This window comes from Lepisosteus platostomus, chromosome 3 (assembly GCF_059453375.1).
Source record: "Lepisosteus platostomus isolate fLepPlt1 chromosome 3, fLepPlt1.hap1, whole genome shotgun sequence".
NCBI classification, from domain to species: Eukaryota; Metazoa; Chordata; class Actinopteri; order Semionotiformes; family Lepisosteidae; genus Lepisosteus; species Lepisosteus platostomus.
In genome coordinates, this window is record NC_142613.1 from 63,389,175 (window position 1) to 63,408,285 (window position 19,111).

The 19,111-nt window shown below is 38.1% G+C and overlaps 1 long non-coding RNA gene across 2 annotated transcripts in view; it reads right to left on the bottom strand.

The window, feature by feature from the left end:
- Positions 1–3: 3 nt before the first annotated feature.
- Positions 4–19,111, bottom strand: part of LOC148675253 (uncharacterized) — a 57,809-nt gene continuing 38,701 nt past the window's right edge. The window contains exons 3-4 of one of the 2 annotated variants that reach the window (XR_015935481.1): positions 980–1,100; positions 4–450 (exon numbers count right to left, since the gene is read on the bottom strand). This is a non-coding gene — a long non-coding RNA (uncharacterized LOC148675253). The remainder of the gene's footprint in view (positions 451–979; positions 1,101–19,111) is intronic. The other variant, XR_015935482.1, reaches the window with a different exon arrangement.

Below are 19,111 nucleotides of genomic sequence, written 5' to 3' on the forward strand. Positions count from 1 at the left end.
AACAGTTCCTTAAACTCTACCTATTTTGAATAAAGTCACTTGTAAACAAAAAACAGTTTTTCAGGTTACAATTGAACTGGAACCATTTTCAGTCACTCTTTAGGTACAAAGAGTAAACACTTGAAATTCTATGTTATCATTGTTAACCAATATTAATTCATAGCTGTGTAATTTCTCTTGAAAAGAAAAAAAGCTTCCACATAAAAACAAACATCCTCTAGCTTTCGTTTGGTTCCCTCTTCAGGGGGTTAATTAGAATTCGTCTCATGCCTTGGTGCTGCATGATTCTTTGAGCCCTGCGGAGCGCCGAGCGGGCAGGAACGTCTTGCTTGCATGCAGCTGCAGCAGGCAATGCTGACAGAATGACTGAGCGCCAACAGACGGCCGGGCTGCAGGTTTCATTGCTCTGAAGACAGATGATACACCAGCAGGCAGCTCTCAGAATGTGGCCTTAAAAAAAGAAAACACAAGCAGTGACTGATGCCATTTGTTGCGTCTCTAGATTCTGAGCAGTAAAATCCCCGACCTTGAGCACTCCAGTCATCATGTTGAGGGTATTGTGTGATTTTGTGGCATTTTGCTTAATACCGTGTGGCAGATTCCTGAAATGCAGCAGATTAGTCTTAAATGCACTGTCGACCTGTTTTGGAGGTTGTACATGTTACACTGTTCCTCACTCAATTGTTGCACAGCCCTGTGCTGAATTGCATAACCAGATGACAGGACATTCCTTGTTTATTATAATTTATGAATATTCTCTTTGCTACTGAACAAACCCTTAAACTATATATTTAGCAGATCATCCACCCATCCATTTCTAACCATTTTATTCAGTTCGGGGTCATGGCAATCAACTGGCACAAGGAAAGATACAGCCTGGAAGGGACGCCGGTCCACTGCAAGGCAGACACACAGACAAAGAGACACGTCCACTCACACTCACACCAGAGACAGTTTTTCCAGAAGCAAAAGTACTTACAAATATGTCTTTGGACTATGGGAGGAAACCAAAGCAGCTGGCAAAACCCCCCAAGAACACAGCACCCCACGAACAGAACCCAGGGCTTCAGTGCTGTGATGCCACTGCACTACTGTCACCCCTCAAAAGCAGAACAAAAATAAAATATTTGTAAGGTGACGTTTCTTCCCCAATCACCATAAAAAATATTACATAATATTATAATAAGCATATATTATTTTATGTGGTACTCAGGATAGGAATGTCAGAGTCTGACTCACTATTCGACCACAGGTATTCAAATTGGAACTGTACTAGATAATAGTGATAATAGTGTTGGACTATTATTATTATTATTAGTAGTAGTAATAGTAGTAGTAGTACGCTGGGCAAACGTCCCGAGATCGAATTCTTCCGCGACGGGGGTACCTTTAAAGCGGAGACGACGGCACCGAAAATTTTTGGCGCGCCCTCTCTTTAAAGCCCTGGCCAAATACGAAGACAGTACGTACAGTTATAATTCAAACGGAATTAAAAACTACACATGACAGTTACCATGGTGGTGCTTGTGATCATTGCGTTTAACCAACGAAACAGGGCGAAAAACCAGTCACATGACTTTGGGGCAGAGTTTCGAAAGCTTAACCTATCAGCAACAAAGCGAAATTTACACGATAGGCTACCTCAAACTGTCAGTTACACGACTGTGTATGTCGCTTAAGCCACTCCTATTTGGCATTTTAGTTATGGAGGCGAGAAGACGCCCCCCCCCCCCCCCCTCTCTGGGTGTCTGATTTGCCGCCATGTTTAACCGTCCGTGTCCGAATCGCAGTAGCTACGCGTATGAAATAAAGTTCATCCCAGCTACAAAACATATATATTTTTGTGGTAAGAGGGCGCAAAACATCAGTATTTACTGCTATTAATTACTGTACGATTTATAGTTGAAATCTGAGCCTAGATATAAAGTTAGATATAAAGTTAAAATCTCGACAAAGCAATGTAGGAAATACAGAGAAAAGAAATCCTTTCTGACATCTAAAATCAGTTTCGATCAAGGTCTCTAAAACGAACAAGAAAAAGAGGATTTTCGGAGGGCAATTACGCTGTGTTTATATAGGATAAGTGATCTATGAGCAATCTAATTTCTTGTTCGTTTAAAACAGTGAAATGTCAGCTGCAAAAGATCGCACCAGAAACAGCACTCTCTCTGCCTGTCATAGACGTTCAGGAAAGGCTGAATGAAGTCATGTTAAGAACAATAATTCTGTGATCAATAATAACAGTTGTAGGACAAGAAACAAAAGATAATGAAAACTTCTTTAGGCTAAAACTCAAGTTCATTCTACAAATTAAGGCAAATGAAAATTCAGGATGTTAAAGTGCTAGAGGTGTAAAAAAATACAAAAATGCACATGAGTAAAAAGTTTTAGAAATGGAGCAGGTGTTGCTTTGAAATAAGCAAACAGAAAAAAAGCCATGACTAAAGTGCAGAAGAGGGATGCAGGAACACTTGCTTAGATATACAAAAAAAATCACAAAAAGGTGTATGTTACAAAAGAACATGCAAACATGTTCATCATGTACATCAATTTCCCTTCACGATCAATAAAGTCTTATCTATAAACATGAAACAGAGTGAGGAATCAGAAAATTAGCATGCATAAAAAACAGCAATTCTGTCAGTGACCCCTAAATGAATTAATAGCAACCATGGTTTCATGGAGGGCTTCTCAGATAGTTGGGCATTCAGGTAGATTGCCAGGTGAAAGGATTTGTAAACATACTTTGTTAAAGCAAGTCAGTTTTTTCTGCAACACATAAAAGACATTTTTCCAAGAAAGTTTAGCCTTTGTCACTAATGAAACCACTAAATAAAGACATAAATATAGAAATCTTAAGATTTTGTTATTCAATGTTGGTAGCAGGATGAACTGTGCTAAGTGTATATTTTGTCGCAGCTTTGCTGCAAGATGTTAACAGTGAAAAAAGGTATTTAGAAATGAGTTATTTCAAGAAGAAAATGTTCAGAATAATTGCAAATCTAGCAGGATAGAGAAAGCACAGAAAACAGGCAGTAAGATTGATCAGATTAGTATGAAAAGTTATTTAGCAAAGGGAATGAGAAGAGTGACAAACTAGTATGCTTTAGATCTTTTTATCTGGACCAGGGAAAACTGATCATGTTTCTCTATAACAATAATAAAAAACTTTATTTTATATATCACCTTTAAAAGTGGCATCTCAAAGCATTACAGTAGATATAAAAACAGATAAAAGGACCACAGATTACAAAGTAAATACATATAAGAAAGACAAGCAGTTAGAGGTGCTACCAAAATTAGAAAATGAAGCAGATACAGACACTAAGTCTTCTGAAAAGAAAGGTTCTGAGGTTAGATTTAAATGCACTCAGGGTACGTGACTGATATCACTGGGAATACAAATTGAGAGCTCTGGGGTGCAGCTAGAGAAGACCCTGTCACCCACAGAATGTAGATGTTCTTGAGGACAGCTAGAAGACCAGAGTCAGACGGACAAAGGTGGGGAGTAGACAGATAATAAGCCATATACTGTAGGTACTGAATGAGGATGAGGATTTTGAAGTTGACTCGAAACCTGATAGGTAACCAATGCAAGGACTTGAAAACAGGTGTAATGCATCCCTGATAGGATTCTCGCTGTCATATTCTGAACATATTGAAGATTGCTCAGTGTGGATTTAATTTCCCCAGTGAACAGGATGTGCATTTATTAATTCTAGAAAAAAAAGCCTTTCTTGATTTCTCTAGTTCTTAGTTTCTCTAGTTCCCTTTAAAATAAACTATTATTCCACAATGCAGAGTATTATATGGACAGTATTTACACATGATATTGTGATTTAAAGAAATGAACACAAGCAGCTTTTCGAGATTTAAGTGTTGGCTGAGTTATTGCAGGATAAAAAACTAGAGATGTTGGTAAGAAGATAATATTGGGATAGCTGAGGAATACACTGATAACAAGAACACTTCCTAATGGGGTTAGGCATACTTTTGATGAAGATGATGAAGTTAACTGAGTGTATGTTTACATAGATACTAAAATGAGGATTGTATTTTAGATTTTGTGTAGTTGCTAGCATTGAACTGTGTGTTGGATGCACATGAATTGAAGGAATGGGCAAACATCGCTGATGCAGATCCACAGAGCCAGCATATTAAGATGTTTATAATTAGAGGCAATTTGTTTAAATAACTAGGTATGGATACTGATGTGCAAGAGAGGTGGAAAGGCTGTTTACTTAAGCCAGCACTATAAAATATTTTATTCTCAGTGAGATGCTGCCATTTCATAGTGGGTTTCTAACACTGTGTATAGTTCAATCCACACAGTGCCTTTACTTCCATCCATTTCTAATCTCTTTATCCAGTACAGAGGATTAGGAGCCTATCCCAGTAAGCAACGGACACAAGGCAGAATACACCCTGGACATAGCCCCAGTCCATCACAGGACAGACAGACACAAACACACACACCAGGGCCAGTTTTCCCATAAACCAATTAACTTACCAGTATGTTTTGGAGTGCGAGAGGGAGTCATATCACACATATGGAGAAAAACCATGTAACCCAGAGAGAACATGCAAACCCCACACACACAGGATGGCAGGAATTGAATCTAGGACCCTAGTGCTCCAAGATAGCAATGCTAACCACTTTGCCACCATTATAAATGGATGGATATCTTAGTTATCTTTCTAGTTCACAGGTTTGCATGCATAATTTAATTTTGAAAGGCGCCGAGACATCAGGTACTACGGTTGTATTTATGAAAAAGAAACAAAACAAAAAGCATACTAACAACTGTGCCATCCTACTCTTTAGTTAATACAATTTATTATTTATAAACAGTTAACATTGTTAGCAAAATATTTTGAATTATATTTAGTCAGATTTAATGTATATTTGAACAATGAAAATATATTTTTACAAGATGCGGGGGAAAGTGCAACAACTTATTACAGTGCTAAATTTAATATTGATTGCTTATAGTTTATGCTAACACCTAACTTTCTTAATTAGGTGTAATTAAAACAGTGAACTAAGTGTAACATACCATTCAGAAATACAATCGAGAATAGTTTTGTGGTGTTTGTATGGAAGAAACGTTTCTAAAATGTATAACGTAACAAATTTAAAGACGATTAAATTCTGTAATCTTTCCACTTGTAATGTCATTAGACAGAACAAGAAGTTTCTGCTTTGTCTAAGGATGGTATCAAAAAGTAGTCTAGGTGGTGAGAAAGCTGTGCTTAATGATAATTAAGTGACTTAAAAGTAAAAAGAGATGGTTCATATTGCTTGATTAATTTTAAAAACTAAGTTATAAATGCAGACGCGATCACTGCCATAAGCGCTCCAGGCAGTAGAACGTTCGTTCTGTGCTGCTGCGCTCCGCGCCTCCTCCCTCTCTCGGTGCCGCGCCCCTCTCTGACGGAGCGCAGTGGGCGGTACGCTATTTTCAGAGCCTCTGATTGGGAAAAAAAGACCTGCTGATGAGTTTCACACAACAGGAAGAGAAAAGAATGGGATTTTTTCTCTTCGAAACGTGTGTTGTCTTTATGAAATTCGTGTATTTTAAACGTTTAATTAAGAAGTAAAAACCTTACAGCGTACACAGAGATTCTGAGCTGATCACGAGGAAGAAAAATCACCCATTTTTCGCGCATAAAAAGTGGTTTTTAACTCTCGTAACCCATTTTTATACGTTTTAAAGTCGTGCAATGTCTAAGTTAAGCAGGAACACATCATTATATCTCATTTTTTATTTCTTTTAAAAAAAATTAAAAATCGTTTGCCCAGCCTAGTAGTAGTATTGCAGTAATTTTGTTTTTAGATATACATAAAAAATGTGTTTACCATTTAAGCATGACAACTGTACAAAACAATAGCACACTTTGTAATTGAATCAATATTGTGGAAGCTGCATTGTGTTTAGGTATATTTAGAATCGTGGAACTGTAACGCTTTCTCAAACAATTTTATGACATAAGTATTCTGGAATACTGGTGTAGCGGCAAGTCTTATTAAAATACAGGAATTAAGTTTGCTGCTCCCTTGCCAGTCCCTCTCTCCTTCATCTCAGTGGTGCTTGATACAGAGAGGCCATTCCATTTGGTTCACAATGAAGGTGTTTTTCTAGCCGATAGAGTGTCCTGATAAGTAACAACTCCTAGTGCTGAGATTCTCCAGCAACCCTAATAAATGGTCATCTCTGGTGCCTTACTGTCTAGGAGAGTCTCATCCCAAGTTGTTTACAACCCCAAGGTCAGAGTGCATGGTTACTCATCCTCCACCTACTGTAGATCAGCCAATCAGGAACTTGTAGGGCAGGTTAACCCCATGTGGGTCTTGGATGCCCACGAAACTTTCAACCAATGAATGACTGTAGTTCCTCCAGGTAAAACAGGCAGCACAGGGCTTCCTCCACGCGCCTCAGCGCCTCCTGGACATCCTCAGACTCAGCTCGGACCACCACGTAACGGCCAGTGTGTCCAAGTGCAGGATTTTTCTTTGTTCTAAGAGTCGAGAATGGAGGTCACCAGTGCGTAACCAAAGGATCCACCCAAAGTTAGCCCAGCAGCAAGCTTCGTGAGCCCACTGCAAAGCTCACCTGATCAACAAGTGAACTACGGTCGGAACTGTGGACAGCTGAAATCAGTATTCAGAACTAGCGCTATATCAGGAATGAACCGGCCTTCTTCCTATCTAAAGAGTGTGACCTGCTGGGACCCGCAGTCACTTTTCTCCTGTGCACAACTTTGCTAGTAAGCCAGAACTAACTAGGCGGTCTTCAGAGAGCCCACTGCTAGAGCATCGCAGCAGAAATCTCTTCCTCCTTCCACCACATCGCAAGCCGCAACAGCATTGCCTGGCACCGAGCCAGAGAGCACCGATTGGACATAGCAACAAGCCTGCCACTGTTTCTTTGTGTCAGCGGGAGATCTGAATCCACACAGATTGGATGAGTATTCAACTTTCTGCATTACAGCTCAAGAATTCAATTGTTACCTCAACCCCAGCTGATATCAATTTAATTCCTATGAGTGATGTACTTGCTTTTGAGTATCTAGTGTAGAAGTTGTAATCCAAGTTCATTTACGAAACGGTCTAAATGAATGATATACTAAATGTATGTCCCTCTTGATTTGTAACTCTTCGTGATTGAATATATACCTTTTGTATTCTGCTCACCCTCACGATAAGATCTGTTATGTTTATATGCACATTTTATGTATTAATAAATGTATTCTTGTGTATCAGTATCCTTGTGTGCGTTGTTTGAGTTATACTGCAAGGTCGATTCTAATAGCCATCAAAGAATCATTTTGTGACTTACTGCTACAATTAATAATTGTCCCAGTAAATGCACAAACCCCTACATTTATCGGTGCCTCGTGAGAGGATGCATACACTGGGTAAAATCTTACCATTCTTTTTCTTTTACCTTTTTTTCTTTCATGCTCTTGTCTTTTATACCATGACTGTAAGCCATTTCACAAATAAATAAACAACTATCTATAGGAGGGGGTAGTGATTTAACGTAGAAGTGAAGGGGCTTCTGGTTCCATGTGCAGTGATGTGATCACTGTGATGTGTACCACTATTCAACCATAAATATTCACAGATTTTTTTTAAGCTTAATGTTTTCATGGTAAAATGTTTCACTCTGCATACCTTTTATATAAAACCCTATAACTGTGTGAGAACAATTCAAGCAATATTTTGTTAAAATGTTATCACAGATTTAGTGCTGCTTTGTGATTTGAACAATCAAAACCCAAATAAAGTGTTAGATTGACTTTGATAGCATTACATGTGCAAAAGAATCATTGACAAATGGCATGAATGAAAAAGGAAAATATCAAATTATCTTGGTTTATAAAATTGTTTTTTTGAGTTTTTGTGGTTTTTTCTCTATTTTGCTCTATTTGTGAATATATTATCACAAACAGTTTTCTATTACATATACTGTAATATCCAGTTCTTATAGTGTGGGTCCTGTAGCTAGGAGTCATCACATATATTAAAATGTTCTGAAGCAATATTTTGCTATCCTCCCCTGGAACCATTTTACACTATCAGTTTAATGGAGAATTCCGATCTTATTTGAACCAAGTATAATAAAAGTGGCCAAAACCTTGCCCACAGGATACTTTGTCCAAATCAAACAATGAAAAATAGCATTTGGAAAGTGACTGTTGTGAATGGAGCTTTTCAGTTTGCCAGCTTTGTTTTAATCCAGCAATGTTAATATTGAGAAATCATTGATATGACCATGAAAGATTACCAGGTTTTAAATAATCACTGTTTTTGGAAACAATATGGCTCTTTATAATGTCTTAGAAATTACTTCTAAGGAACCAATGCCAGGAGCTACATTTTCCCCATCTGTAAAACATTCCTTTTACAAAATGTTTATGTCAAAAAGCATTGATTAATTAGGCAAAACGTTTGTATTAACCTCCGGTAACCTAACTACTGAGTCAGCTCCTTTCACTTACATTCTTGCTTTGTGTTTATTTCTGAGTCATTTAGATATTAACCATAAAATGTTACAAAAAGTGCTTTCCCTCTAAAGGTCTCTTATCTTGAGTGCATTAAGCTGTCAATTTTCTTAATACAGCTACAGTATATTACTTAATTGTCAAAAGAGGAAACATGAGCTGTACAAAGAAGACAGATGTAATGCAATGGTATGCTTCATAGCATTAAGATCATATATTCCATTGTTCCTTATGAACTGACAGATCCAGACATGAGCAGTCACATCGAGTGGGCTTGTTTGCATTGATTTACAGTACTCGCCATATACACTATATATATGTACTGCTTTACATTTAAAGTTTAAATGAGCAGAAAATGATATCTACAATTTAATTGTAGATTGCCAAGGGAATCGTCTAAAATCAGCCTTTTGCAGATACAGTATCAAAGCTCCACGATGAGACTCACATTCAGTCTCAAATTCAGTATTAGAAAAAGAGGATTTCCACTGCAGTTTCCTTCTGTATGTTGATAAGAAGGTACTGTAGATTCCCTCCAAGCTGCCACCACCTGAACTGCATTGCTGTCACATAATCTTAAACAGACAAGATTACGGGGGGTATTCAGAATCCTTGAAGACCTTGCCAAAGTAAAAGCAGTGGACTTCTTCAGAATGATTAGTGAAACATAAAGCTTAAAGCACAATTGGACTCTATTTAGCATTTAAAAACTGAGAACAGGAGGAAATTCTTAGCCTTCAGTGCTGTGGGAGTATGGAACCATGTTGTTGATGCCAATACCATGCCTTCTTTCAAGTAACAACTGGATGAGGTCCTTGGATTGATAACTACATGATTATTGATTACCTAATAAGTACCTAACAAGCTAGAAAGGCCAAATGGACTCCTCTTTAGTAAGCCCAATCTATCTTTAGAAAGAATTCCCTGGTTAAACTTTCACTCTATCAGCCCTCCTTTAGTTCTGTTCTTCATTGTGAACATTTCCCTAATGCATTCTTGTTGGATCCCTCAGTGTTTGCTTTGTTTTTGGACATTGCATCTCCTGCTGGTTTTGTCTGAAAGACATTTTGTTTCATGGTAACAAAAGCAGCTCTAAGAATGGCTATCATCTGTTTATCACTCTTTCAATGTGAATCCATTTGATATTATGATCGCGTTATGAATTAGTCTTCATTATTATTTTTTTTCATTATATAAACAATATATTATCTTAACAATACTGCTGGATCCCTGGCTAGATGCTCAATAACAGAGTTATACTGACCGGGTATTTGCTACTTCTGTCAGATAATTAAAAAATATCAGATAATAACTACCAGCACAGTGTAATTTTGTCTATTCTTCCTGATGAAATTGTTCCAGTTCTGAAAATGAAGAAACTTGACAGACTAGATTTCATCAAGTCTCAACATAAATTTTGTATTCAAGTCAATTCACTCTCTTCTTGATAGAACACAACAGTGTCTTTGACCTAGTACTTTAGGTCACTGTCTTGCTGAGATTTAAATATTTGATCCAATTTTAAATTCTTGGGTGACTCAAGCAGGTCAGATTCCAGGATTTTAGAGTAACAGCAATACATCCACAATCCACTACTTGGTAATCAAATTCAGAGCTGTCTAATAGGAGAGAAACAAGATGGACATCTTTACCGATGTCTGGCGGCACAAATGAGGAGCGAGAATATGAGGATGGACTGTAGCTGCAGCTTGAGAACCTGAGGCAGTAGCTGTGCTGAGGGTGAAAATCTGAAATGGGGATAGGTAGAGGGAAATGGGGCTGAAGCAGGACGCGGAGCTGAAAGGAGGGATCTTTCAAGTTTAAGCAGGCAGAAATTAATGGCAGCTACAGGTTCGAGAACCTGAGAAACCTACTGGGAAATCTGAAGAGAAATGTTATCAATTAGAGCTCAGTGGTTCTGCGTGAGGAGGAGAAGGCGGAATCGGAAAGCTGAGTGAAGGAGGAGGAGCTGTCCGTTTCGCAGTAGGTGAAGCTGAAGAAACTAGAGTAGAGAGAGAAGGACGAAGAACTTGTTCAGCTGAGATGGAATCGCATAAAAGTAGAAAAAAACCTAAAAGGTCAGACTGAGGTGGAATAGAAATAGATCTGTCCAACAGCGATTTGAGGAGCTTTGAAAGAGGGTAGTTCTTATAAAATAAATACGAGTTGGCGTATCTGTGATGTTCGGCGCAATCTGGGAGAGACGATGGGAGCAGCAGAAATGTTGGCAACCAGCGAGAGAGGTGGATTAAGTTGAATCCCAGGAGGTCGACGGGGCAAAACAACAGAAAACGAAAAGTGGGGAGAATTTTTTTAAGGTGCAGAAGAAGAAGGAGGCCATCTGAGGAAGGCAGAGAATTATGCATGCGAGCCATTATAGGTCTGGCGCTCAAAACTCAAGAGACTTGAATTCAAAACTTAGGACATATGTATATGTTACCATGGTTCGGGTTTATATACAGTAGGAAATAAAAAATTGAATGAAAGAGGTAAGGAAGGAGCACCCCCATCTTCTCCCCCTGAACCTTCACCTGTCGGTTTCCATTTTATGTAGATGAAAACTTCCTTTGAACATTCTGGGGTTAAATGTGTGTCTTTTTCACCATTTCTGTGAAAAGCAGAAATGACACGTCTTTAATCTTTAAACAGCAAAACTGAAATGGTTATAGTACAATAAAAGCATGAACATTAATCCCATTTACATGTCATAAAACAGCATATTACTGAGGGACTTTGAATGGTAATGATGGTGCTTGTGGAAGATGAGAACTGAATTGTTTGAGGCCATTTGACTTAACACATTTTTCTGTTAATGTCATAACCATGTGAGTTTTCTCTACACTACCACTGTCAGGTGCCTTGAGTATTGATGCTATACTACTTTGAAAGAGGATTAACAAAAACAAAAGAAAAAAACAAACAAGCAAATACAACTCTGTTGATGTCCAACAGTAACAGAGTGATTGAGAGAGAAGACAGTGAATAGTGGTGATTACTCAAAGATTTTAGAACACAGCTACCATGGATTTAGGCAGACTTCATATGATCAGGTATCGTTTGTGTCTAGTCCAATGTGCATTGGACAAACCTACATTGGTGAAGTTTCACCCACCCACATTGGTGAAGGATTTACTGTATCTGTTTGAGTGTACAGTATGTCAATTGTGAGGTGTTTATGATTATGGAGAGCAGGACAATGTAAATGCCATTGTCCTATGCCTCATCTTCCACATGCTTTATCATTACAATTAAAAGCTGTTTAGTAATATGCTGTTTTATCATATGTACAGTTAATGTCATTAATGTTCATGCTTTTATTGTACTATATCAATGGTACTTTCTTTTTTTTGCAGATCTTTTTAATAAAAACAAATAGTAATTAAGCATGTAATTATATAGCCAAAATGAATCTACAGTACCCATACAGTATATTTTCAATAATCACTTAACACAAGGCAGGAAAGATGTAGGAAGGGAGGCCAGTGATTTGCAGTGGGGAAAACTGGAATAACATAATTCTTGTTTATAGACAGTCACCACAAACAAGACGCTTATGGTAAACGGATGCCAAGATACAAGATTGTGAGGATTAAAACACATTTGATGTGTGGTGAGCGTACTGGTGCGCTACAGCCGCCATCGCATCCTCCGTTTGGGGCTAAAAATTGGTGGGGAGTCCCCATTACTTGTAAAGTGTAAAGTGCTTTGAGTGGAGTGTCCAGAAAAGTGCTATATAAGTATAAGGAATTATTTATTGTTATTAAAACAAAAAGATTGTGAAAAACAAAGTAGTAGACATACAAATTGAAGTTTGGGTAAGGTGCCCTGCAGATCTTTCTGGTTGTAGAAGTGAATAGGCAGCTGCTTTACATTCCATATTAATTTAGAAATATGAACAGGCAATCTTTCCTAATCCCTAAAGGGGAAGAAATACAAATTATGGTACCAAAAATATTCAAGCGAGGGAGCTCATTAGATTTTATGGAGAGAGATGAGCTGAAGAGAACTGGGAACATTTGTCCATCTGTTCATTCAGCATCTAACTCTTTAAAAATTCTATTAAACTGTATATAGTGATGGCGTGTAATTTGTAAAATAAGCGCCAAGACAGGAGCGACAGCAGATGACTAAATCTGATGAAGCAGGGGGGATGAGAATTGATGGAGAAATGTAAGAGATCTAGAAGAACGATCCATGTTATAATCTTAAATTAAGTCTGAACAGTGCAGCAGGATGTGAAATGACTCAGAGGTTGGTCCAGTCACATGGTAGTTTTGGAAATAAATTTATAGAACAAAGTAATTAAAATGCTGCTAGCCAGCAGGTTTTTATTTCGCCTTACAGTACAGTCCCCTTTTGACCTCAATACACTTGTCTCACTTCTTCAAACTGTTTACGCCAGCAAAATATCTGCCAACTTCATGGCAGGGCTGTGCAATTTTCATTGTGGTTTTTACAAGCACTTCAAAGCAGCAGCCCCAAGGTGTCAATACAGCCTCATATGAAGGCATTTAATGAGTAATCACTAAACAAGCATAACATTATGATGCTTTAATCATTTTGAGTTAGTCTTCCTGCTGCCACAAAAAGTATAAAATTAGTCATTAACAAATAATGTTATAGACAGCTATATACATTTTTTCAGTTTTACAACCCACAATATAAGAATTGTAAAGAAATGTTTTTATGTATTCGTGCTTTTCCACATAGTACAATTAATTAAAATGTCATAATGATATCTTAATATTAGCATAATTCAGGATAACACATGCTCCTCCAGTCTAGCTCTGATTACTCTGCGATTAAAAAAGGGCATTTGTTAAACAGAATGTGTGTATAAAATGAGTTCTCCGACATAAATAGTTGTTAAATGTATGATTATTTATTGAATGTGGTTTGTTTTTTTGGTCCGATGATGTGCTATTAGCGTTATGCTGCGGCTGGCTGCAGCTCACTACTGCGGATCGAAATAATTGGCTGAGATCCAAGTATAAAACTCTGTTTTCTTCATAAGATCCCGGAAAGGACTGAGGACTGAGGAGAGGGAGGCAGACTGGAAAAAGACCTCTGGGGTGATTTCTGGTAGGCGGCAGGCAGACAGATGACAGGCAGGCAGAAACAGGCTGTTAGGCACAGACTGGCGGGTACAGACTTGTAAGAATGGGCTGACAGGAACAGGCTGACCAGAACAGTCTGGTAGGCACCGGCTGGTAGGCGGGCACAAACAAGCAGACAGGAACAGGCAGACGGGAACCACACCAGACTGGTGCTTACAGCAAATGATGGTCAAGACACTAAGGTTTGGTTCATCAATCAGGATTCAGAGTCTGTGGATTCTAGAATTACAGGTTTCTCAGAGCAAGGTTACTCGCAGCACTACCTGAGGTGGATCTTAAATGGCAGAGCCCTGTTCCAGTGGTGTTTCAGGGATTAAATAGGGCATTCAATTACCAGTTCGATTAGCTGATTAAGTGCCCGTTTAATAGGGGGAAAAGCACACTGACAGGCAATGACCTAACACTAACAGACTATGTTCTAACAGGCTCTGGAATAATGCAAGCGCTAATGTGAACCCTGTGGTAGCTATTGCAGGTTGTGAGACCCGGCCAGCCCAGGCGTGACAGTTACAATTTATTTATACAGTATATACTGTAACATTTTAGCTTCCACCTCATAAGTAAAAAGAAAATTTCTGGATAAAGCGGGAAATATTTTTTCTTGAAATTAACCACATTTCTTTAGAAAAAAAAAACACTGCTGTTTGTTTTATATATCTGTTCCTTTCTCTGACTTATATTCAGCATCAAAATGGTGTTTTAGTACAGAAGTTAGGTCTGTGGAGGTCAGATTGTAATCTCACACTTACATTTCCCTGCAAATCAAAGCTCGCTAGTTTAACATACAGTAGCACTGCTTGCATCTCCCTAGTACTCTGTGTTGTGGTCTTTCGCAGAAGGACATGTTTTGCATATGGGATCACTGGGGTATACCTTTATCATGCTCATCTGAGTTGCTTCCTTGCCTGTTCAGCCTCAGAGTCCCACCAAAAACAAGCTGCTCCTGTGTCCCACATTTTATTTCAGGTCTCCCAATGTCAGAAAGTGTTTCTAGAAAGCAGCTGCAGCAGTTTTCCCACTTTCCCCTTTCCTGTCTCTTTCTAATATCGCCCACTTCCTTACCCCTTTTTCTCTATATATCTGGTCAAACATCCAATGTATCACACCTAGGACCCAGACTATTTCTGTTGTTTTGTCTCTTCCCCTCTCCTCCATCCCTCATTTTTTTTTACTGACCACAACATTAGCTCCTGCTCTCTGACTTCCACTCCACAGTGTGAGCATGTGGTATCAGTCTACACAAGATCAGGTTCCACATTACTTCCAAACTGTCCCTAACGCAGGCCTAGGCAGCTACAGTGATTGATTCTGGTCCCATTGTACAACTGGTCAGTGCCACCCCCTCTCTTTTGGGGATTTAGCTCCCCCCCTCCCCCCATCTAGTTGCAATCTTAGACTAGTTAGTGCTACTTCTGTTGCTAGACATTAGCGCCTCCCACTATTTGCTGACTCACGTTTTGTCGCCCACAGCATATGTGCTTCTCATGCCCTGCATATCTGAATCCACTAGTTCAATCAAGTGCACGCTTGCATCATACAGTACATGCTTTTCAGTCATCACATGCAGGCTCTACTTGCTTCTGGCAAAACTGCACCCACACTAACTCTTAGCACAGTGTTCACAATCTGTGTTTTGGCGATGCTTTTGGGGGAACCAGGTGAGTTCATATTCATCTTTATATTCGAATACTTTATATTCGTCAGCGCATTTCAAGATTGTTAGAAATTTGACCAAGCAACATGGAAACACAGATAACAGACATGATGAAAACAACCATCTGAATCAATCTTTTAAATATAAGTTCTGTGTTGCTTTCCAGTAACAAATTAAATTACAATTAAGCATACAAGAGGGTGCCACAATTAACCTATACAGTAGTATTACTTTGAGTGAAATTCACACAATGTCTTTGTTCACAGATTTAATTTTTCATTGTAATTAATGAGGTATTTTATAATGAGCCATTTTGATTAATTGAGTTAATCGAGGTAGTTAAATCCTGATACTGGAGGGATATGTGTCAGCAACGTTTTTTTTTGTTTTTGTTTTTTGCAAATCTTGACAAGATAAAGCAGACAGATTGACTCTCCAGGACTAGAATTGGACTGAACTGGATTAGACGATTACTGTTTCGATTTTTGGAGCCTGAGTGCCTATACAGATCTCCACAGATTCACTGTTGAGATGTTAAAAATGACTTTATTATACTGTGAGGTTTATATTAAAAACAAAATGCAGAGGCCCTTTCATAACATGAATAAAAGTCTTTAGATTCTGAGAGACATCAATAATTTTTCACCAGATGTGCACTGTAGATTGGGTATTGCATAAGGAAAATCTTGAACAACAGTGTCTTGGGAACAGTAACAGTACATCATCGTGACGTTTAAACAGAGAATTTTTAGTCAACATTTCCCTTCTTTTTCTGCATGATGGCTTGCTTCAATTTTTTACCAGATATAATTCTCAGTGTAATAGGAACATTGCGTGACATATCAATAGTCATCACCACTCCCTGTGTATCCCATAAATTGCTTGCTACGATCCTGTCCATTGATGGTTGAGTGTGGAGCTTCTGCAGAGATCCCAAGTGCTTCCACTGCTTAAACCATCTTATCTAAGGGTCCCAGTGTTGAATTAATGTAAATTACTTAATACTTTCCAATGGCTCCATACGTAAAGTTAGACCCCTACTTTGGTGCTGTCAAATATTCGAGGTTCCATCACCATACGCTCCAAACATTCTTACCAGCTGACAGATTTGTAGGCCTTCGACTTTACCACTGGCAGAGCTAGCTTTACTGTAATACATGCTGTTGTGCCAACAACAGAAATAGAAATGCATTGTTTTCCCTGTAGAGTTACAGTAAGTTAATGTGCGGAACCCAGATGTTGTGATTTTGAGAAGCTTTTCCTATGAATGTGTTGACCCTTGTTGCTTTGAAAATGCATGAATTTACTACAGTGCCAAGAAAAAGTTTACAAACCCCTTTAACATATTTGAAACCTTAAATGGTATTACATCTTATGTCCTAGTAACATTTAAGCTTAAATTATGAAACTTTCAATACCCAAGTATGACAAAGTAGGTGAACCTTAAGATTGAGTAATTGGTCACAGCAATGGCTGCAACTACTGTATGTGTTTCCTGTAACAGTTGACCAGTCTCTTATATCAGTTTTAAAGAACATTGGCCCATTCTTCTTTATAGAATTCCTTCAGCTCTGTGACATTTGAGGGCCGCCTTACACAGACATTTCAGGACTTTTCCTAGACCAAGTGCATAATTTCTTCTTTTTCAGCCATATTTTATAAATTTGCTTGTACAGTATTTTTAGGATAATTGTTTTGCTGTAAGACCTTTCAGTTCAGCTACAGCTCACAGATAGATGGCCTGACATACTCTTCTAGAATCTTCTGATGCTGTACAATGTTGATGTTTTGACCTTAGATTGTGACATGATTTGTTTTCCACACTCCTTTATGATTAAGATCAAAGTCACTATGTTTCTGATCTTTATATAAGGTGGGGCCTTCCAAACAACCCCAAGTTGTGCCTATTTATTTAAACATCAAATTCTAATTAATCATTAATTGAACTTAATTAATCATTGTTTAATACATCAGTATACAGAATTTTGTTTCAAGAGACATAGACTATAAAACCTATTGGATATTTACATAAACACTGGTTTTGATTTTTAAAAAGCCATCATAGTAAAACTTTCCATATGTAATTTCCATATGAGTCTTTGGGGTCCACAACCTTTTTCTCAGCACTGTAGATGTATTGTAAATATCTGGTTCTTCAAGAAAAGATTAAAAGCTATATCACTGCTAAATGTTTAGATTATCACTTTTTTAGCAGTCTAATATGATCTGCCTACTTACTTCTCACATTCACCAGGATAGGACACTTTAAAAGAATGACTTTAATGGATAGTTGGTGTTTCCTTTCCATATGTATGGAGTCAGAGGTTGAGAGTTCCTGCAACACATGTCACAAACTGCATAATAAATCATTCCCCAGCTACCTGAAGAAAAGAATGCAGATTGGGAGGTGACTTTGACTTCTCCAGGAATCCTAGTGCGGTCTGCTGTTCGTGACTATTAGTCAGGGACATTGAGTCCTCTCTTGTCATAAACACAAGCTTCTCGTGACTGGAATGGAAAAAGGGTACCATACTTCATAACACCGGTTGCAGAGCTGTAAGAGTATGATTTTAATAAAGGAAAGGAGATAAAGAAAAAAAGAGATATTTACATTGCAGATATTTAAATTAAAGTCAGAGGCTTTTAACACTAGTTTTATATAGAATCTTAAAAGGTTCAGAAGTAAATTCCTGGATGGCATGTTAATTTATAATAACTAATTAAAATGGAATGAAAATTAGTGGATCCATTTCTTGAACATACACAGATTTCAAGAAGCTATCTGTTATTTAAAGGCGATACATGGATAACATTTTTGTCCTTACTGATATAAAATGTCCTTACTGTATTCTTGTGAATTACAGTAATTCTGCGAGTAGTATATCAGAACTACTATAATCCACTAGAACACAAAAATGTAGTTGCAACATAGGTTATGATTGGAGGCTTAAATTTTCATAAATGTAGTAATGTGCAAATGTAGTAAAGCGTAATAAATGTGTAAAAGAGGTAAATTTTTAAATTATATAATACATAAAATAAACAGCCTATTGCTGTGTTCATTTCATTTACCAAAAGATAGATGTCTAGTTGCTGGTTTAGTGAATGCAATTATGCAAATATTGTAGCAATTCCCTCTTTTCTATAGCAGCGTAGGCATGTGCTGAACGAGAGGCAGGAGAGCAGACCTGCAGGCTCACTGAGGTTTATTGGCCTTAAAGATTCCAAGTTTGTTAGTGATGGAGGAGGGGAGGGTGCAGACACAGAGAGCAGCTTTCCCTGCCAGAACATGAGGTAAAGAGAGAAGGAAAGGAAACCTCACCCTCCTTATATAGAGAGGGGAGAGGGAAAGAGTAATGCTATCATATACAGCTTTTGTATTATATCAGGGTTGTCCAATCAATACAGTGAAGGTCCATGAAATGCACATCAGCTTTGGTTACCCACACAGGTTTGCTGTACATGTTTTTATTTTGGTTTCAATTTAAACCATCAGAACTGTAACAAAATAAGCAGAAACGTTGTAATACGTTTTTCCACACCCACCCTCCTCCCTGCCATCTTCCCATCTGTCCTCAAACCCCTCATAAATCAGACCAAAGTCAGTCTCTCATTTATTCTAGTCACAGCTTCCCTTCAGATCTCCAAAGAACCATCACTAACCTTGTTTATCCTGGAGGTAGAAAATTGAAGCATCACTATATCCCAGAAATATGACATCTATTGACAAGACCTTTGTTGTGCACATAAGCCATGGAAAAGTGCTAAAAACTACACGGTATCTCCAAAATTATTCCTTCAGAACTCAATAGAAATGTGGCATGTACAATGC